Genomic DNA, 6,000 nt, shown 5'->3' with positions numbered 1-6,000 from the left:
CGCCTTTGTGGGGTTAAACCCATCATTGTTGGATGCATGCCAGCGTGTTTTGCACTAAAAATAAACTGCTGGCCCAAGGAACGGGGCTATCCCTATGTACAGCTCCTACAGCAGTATCCCTATGTACAGCTCCTACACCCACAGCACGGTGCCGTAGGGTGCCATGCGGGGGCTGTCGGTGTGCCTGGGGAGGTCTGGGAGCCTGAACGGAGGTTGCCGGAGGACGGCTGGGTCACCCAGCCCAGGGCAGCAGCTTGGGCTCTGCCCCCATTCCTGTGGGTGCCGGTGGGTGAGTCAGACCTCAGCCCTGTACCTCAGTTTCCCCATCTGAAAATTAAGGATAAATGAGATACCGGAAAGGTAATGATTCGAATTAATTGCTGTTTGTCAAGTGCTTTGAGGTCCTTGGGTGAAAGATGCCGGTGGAACGTGATTGCAACGGCGCTGTGCAATTGGCCCGGAGGGCTTTGGTGTGTTGGGTAGGACTGGATTATTTACTCGGGTTAGCAACAGATGTACGCTCGCACGTGGATATTTATTACGCAGCTACACGTCCTTGCTGAGTTTGCAGTAATCACTCGGAATGTATTTTCTCTGCCCTAACTACGCAGTTAATTGCAGGTTCCACCTGCCACGGACACTCAGATGCTGATGCTTCCCCTTCTCCTCTTCCGTGCCCTGCACACGAGGTCCCGCGGCACAGGGGTGAGAAGCCTCTGGAGACTTCTGAGTCCAGGAGAGGACAATCCTTGACCCATGGCCCCAGGCAACCCCCACATTTCTTGGCCCAGCTTCCATCAAACCCGAGCCTGTAGGGCTACATCCCTCCCCATCCCCATCAGCATCCTTCCCCAGCCCGCTGCTGGGCTTCCCTGCCAGCCACTGCCTGCCACTCCCCCGAGCCACGCCGTGATGGATGTGATTAATATATGCTCGGAGAGCAGTCGATCCTTCCGTGCTTGCTTTGAACCTCTGATCATTAATGTCTCCATATGGGCACCATTTTTCCTTGTCACGCCGCAGCTGTATCTGGAGAGAAAGGGAAGCGAGTCCGCTTCCCAGTGGCAAAACCCCCGAGAGCCGCAGCTCCGGAGGTTTACCCACCTTTGGGAAAGGTCAGAAATATAAATAGCTGTTGCCAGGAGGTCCTCAGGCACAGAGCAGGAATGGAGATCGCTGCTTGGCTGCTGCTGGGGTCCGGCGGGGAGCGCTTTAATAGCCTTTTTCTGCCTGTTTTTGAACTCTCTTGCTGCTCTCTGCTCCTTTCCCCTCCATCGCTCGCTCCCTCTCTACCTCCCCCCCGCTCATTTGACTTTTTTGAAGGGCCGCAATTTCTTTTCAGTTTTATTTCTCATTAAAAATAAATACCGTTGCTATAATTTACAGTGAGTTTAATTAGAAATGAGTTACGTGATCTAAGCATTAGGATTTAATTGCTCGTTCCTAAAACAATTTTCTCATCTGAAATGTCCCCAGTTAATGATCATTCATTAAATAGGATTTGAGTCTCTTAAGTGGAGTTAGAAGGGCTGCAGATTTCCTCTGATCGCTGCTGCGGCCAGCCCAGCACCAGGCACGGAGCTCCCTTTGTCCCCTGGACCTGGGGGACGCCCAGGGTGAAGGGGAGCTGCCTGGGCTGGATGCAGGCGAGAGCCGCTGCAGGGCATCTCCCCAAATTCCCCGTGATGCTCCTCTGCTGGGACTGACCATTAAACCTTCCCTTTGCAAACAACCCGCAGCAAAAACCCTTTGAAACGAGTTTCTGCTGCCTACGCTGCAGCAGCCCCGGCTCCTCCAAGCACGGGGGGATCCAAGGCATCGATGGACCGTGGTCAGAGATGCCGGGGGGTTGTATTTCACTGGACAAAAGCCATGTGCTGACACCCGCACCTTCCTTTTGGGGAGGTTAAACCCACCGCCCTGCTCTGTGGTGAGGGCAATCTTGAACAGCTCCAACTGGGTTTTTTTTAAGGGGGGGGGGCAGGAGATGATTTTCATGAGGAATGTCGATTAATCAAAACAGAAACATTCACAGGAAGTGTAGAGCGATGTCAATGAGACTGTTTTGTGCTTTACTTGCTCATTTTTATTCCAAAAATTTCTAATCAAAACCACATCTGGAGAGAGCAACCCTTTGCCTACCCCCAGCCCCGTGCCCAGGCAGCCGGGCTCCCGGCAGAGCCAGGAGGGCACCAGCCCGGGCAGGACTCGTCCTTGCTCCCCCTGCTCTGTGCTCCATGGGGCTGGCAGCTCACGGGGGACACAGCTGGCAGGGCAGCAGGGATGGGATGGGATGGGATGGGATGGGATGGGATGGGATGGGATGGGACAGGATGCGAGCGCTCTCTTGCTTCTCAGTTTTGAGCAGCAATTCCTAAAAAGAGTTAAGCTGAAACTAGCACATTCCTGGAAAAAACCTTTGTTTTGACACATCAGCATTTTTCCAGGGCGAAAAAAAAAAAAGACCACAACAAAACCAACTCCTAGCCCTCTCCACTTGGTTGGAAAAGTCCAGCCCAGCTCCCGCTCTGAGCTTCCCTGTTCTGCTCTGCTCTCCCGGCAGCAGCGAGAGGCACGGCTGGGCTGGGCTCGCCTGCCGGGACAGATCCGGCAGCGTGTGCCATAGGTGCTCAAGCACAGGGCAGGACCCTCATGGGCCACAGGTGCCTCGGCCCCTGCCTGTGCCTGTCCCGGGGGGGACAGCAGCTTTCCAGCACCCCAGCTCTGCGGGCAGATGCGGTGCTGCTGGGACGAGCCCATCCTTAGACGCGGGCAGGTCTGGTCCAAGCGCTCGCCTGCAGCACATGGCTGTCCTCCGCGAGGCTCTGCCTGAGGGGCTGGTCCGCAGGGCCCTTGGAGGATGTGCTTTCGGGTTAATTCCGCAGGATTCCTGCTAGACTTTTCTTGCAGAGTTGGCGGGCAGATCCTCACCCGTAAGCGCGGGTCTGCTGCACACAGAGCAAACCACATGTGCATCTTTCTCTCTGCCGGGCTGCACGTTTGCGCCGAGAAGTGGCCTCGTCGTTTCACTATTTACATCTTGCTGGGACTGCTCCGCTCACCCCTCTTCATCTCTCATCCTCCTCTCTCCCTCTACTCCCCCTTTTTTGCTTGCTCTGACTGTGCATTCCTGGAGCAAGAGGTTTCTCTCCCTGTCTCAGGGCTTTGTTTACTTATACATATTTATTTACCCACAAAACAAGGATACCGGAGCAAGGAATTTGGAAGAGGATGGTGATACGTAAGAGCTCCTTTTCCCTGAGCTGAAGTGCAGAGCGAGGGCTGGAGCCCCGTCCGCCCCAGCTCCCCGGACCAGCTGCCCCCTGCATGGAGCAGGGGACCAGCGGGAGGGATGGCATCCCCAGGACACCCGCAGCAGGAGGACACTGTCACCTAGCAACTAGTAAGCAATGACTAACACTTCCTTGGGCGTCAAACATACCATGTCACAGATCTCTTTCCAAGGAAGTGTAAAATGGGCAAGAGCGGGATTTGAAGAGAGAGAGAACGAGAGAGACACGAGCGTGAGTCAGCCCCTGGATAACCTTGAACGCATTAACAGATGGCTGGGACCCAATGAACGGCGTTTGCAAAAGCACCACCGTTCAATCAGCAATCCTTGTTTTCTGCTGGAAAAAAAAAAGAAGACTTAAAAGGAAGCAGCAAGGCCGGGGCAGAGTGGTGTCTGATTGCATTGCAAGGGGGCGGCCACTTCCAGCATCTGTCAGTGCATGGCTTTCAGGAATGTATATATATAAATAAATGCAATGAAAAGGTCCCCAGTTCCAGTGAAAGGAAATGATTTCCTCCTCAAGTGATTATGGGCACCATTATGCAAATAGTAGCCAGGCCAACAAAGCGGCCTCATAAGGAAAGGGAATAGAGCCAGCAAAAGCGGCTCCGGGATCTCCAGGCAGGGGAGAGCAAGGTATTACCTGTGTAATGACACAGCCAGCGCATAGCGGGGTGCTATCCGCGCGAGGGGCAGCGTTGTGAAAGAAGCTATCAAGGCACTTCTGATGGGTAAGAGTGATTTTCTTGACAGTGACAGGAAAAAGTAGAGAAGAAAAAATGAGAGAAAGAAGAGAAGAGAAGAGAAGAGAAGAGAAGAGAAGAGAAGAGAAGAGAAGAGAAGAGAAGAGAAGAGAAGAGAAGAGAAGAGAAGAGAAGAGAAAGGAAAAAGGAAAAAGGAAAAAGGAAAAAGGAAAAAGGAAAAAGGAAAAAGGAGCAGGGGGAAGCCCAGGACCTGCACTGTGGAAGTCCAAGAGCTTTGACTCGGTTTGTGCTGTACGGGCTGGTCACTGCGGCTGATCAGTGCAGCTCAGCTCTTGTCTTGGACACTGCTGAAACTGCTGGAGCTGCGCCCGCCCCGCAGAGCTCGGCTGTGTTCCTTTCTTCTCTCCTTTGCAAGCATTTAGCGGTAGCAGATAAATAAACCGACATCAATCATCTGTGCATAGCAGCATGATCACCTTACGGGACTCATTTCCTCTCAAAATACACAAGTTTAATTTCTATTTAGCTTTCCTTAAATTTTAATGTCTACTTTTGACATAAATATTTTAGTGTTCAGGGAGGGACAAAGTGGAAACGGGTGACAGGAGATACCACTGGGCTTTCCCTTGGGCTACAGAGCAGGAGCATCCACGCCTTCACCCCGGCACGAGCCGCAGATGCCTGGGGCTTGGGGACGTCCAGGACCAGTAGCCCCTCCTGAGCTCAGGCTGGTTTGTAAAACCAGTGCCAGCTGCTGGGGCGGGCTGGGAGCCCCCGAGCCCTCTGGAATATGCCCTGTCATGGGTGCTGGAGGTGCTGCATTGGCAGGGCTGGCCGCAGCCACGGGGCACATCCAAGCATGTGGTCCTTCCCAGCAGCACCTAACCCACGCCACTGCTTGCTGCACCTTCCAGGGCACGGCAGTGGACGGAAAAGCCTGCCTGGGGCATGGCAGGCATTGCACGGGCTTCCTGGTGAATGGTCAGAGGGTTGTGCCGGCCTGGGGCTGCTGAGAGCCCCCCGGCACAGCCCGAGGGGCTGCCTGGCGCTGGGGCTGAGGGTACCCCGGTGCTGCTGCTCTCCTACCCCTGCCCTTAGAGCGGGGCCCCAGGAGGCAGCCGGGTGCTCCATCTCTGTCAGTGCCGTGAGCTTGAACCAGGAGAGCGAATGCGTGTTGGCTTTTCTTCAGCATTAAGCAAATCAGTTTGGCTCATTATTTCTGCAAAACCTTTAAAAAAGAATGACCTCCGACTGCAAAAAGTCAGCCAAAGTGTGAGTCTCAGCAAATCCTCCTCAGGCACGGCAAGGTTGAGGGGGGTCTGCCTGCACACAGCCCCCCAGCAAGGCAGGTTCGGCTTCAGGGCAGGAGCCTGCCTGCTGTGGGGGTCCTCCAGCAGTGCCCACGGTGGCATCGCTCTGCTCACCACCGGCGGGTTTTCTGTGCCAGGGAGACATGCCCAGGACAGTGGCATCCCTAAACAGCCGTGACTCCTCCCCGGCCGGCAGCAGTCCCGACCCCAGCCTGCGTCTTGTCTGCCACGTTTATGCAGATCTCTGTAAACTCGTCCCAGAGATTCCTGGGGCTGCAGTCAGATGGTTTCTATAGGTCAGCAACAGTTTATTTCCGTATGGAAATTTACATTCCCTATAAGAAAACGTATAGATTGCAAGAGAAAAATGGCTCCCAAGCTCCTTTCCTCTTCCCTCTTCCCTCGATGGGTGTGGGGTGCTTGGCTCTCCTACCGCTGGTGGTGGTAGAGGGGGCTCCGGTCCCCCAGCCGGGCAGGTTTCCCTCGGCAGGCACAGTCCGTGTCCCTGTGGGACGCCCCAGCCAGGCTGCTGCATTGCTCCTGGTGGCAGCTCGGGGCAGGACTTGGCGGTGTCCTCTTGGGGACTTCTGCATGGCTTAGGGTTTGTTCCTTGGGGCATCAAACCACCAAAGACCTCTCCAGGTCCAGCAGCTCCATAAGGAAGAAGCATCGCTCCAGCAGCCCCGTCTGGCCC

Source organism: Ciconia boyciana, chromosome 12, assembly GCF_034638445.1.
Source record: "Ciconia boyciana chromosome 12, ASM3463844v1, whole genome shotgun sequence".
Lineage (NCBI taxonomy): Eukaryota > Metazoa > Chordata > Aves > Ciconiiformes > Ciconiidae > Ciconia > Ciconia boyciana.
This window is presented reverse-complemented; position numbering follows the sequence as displayed.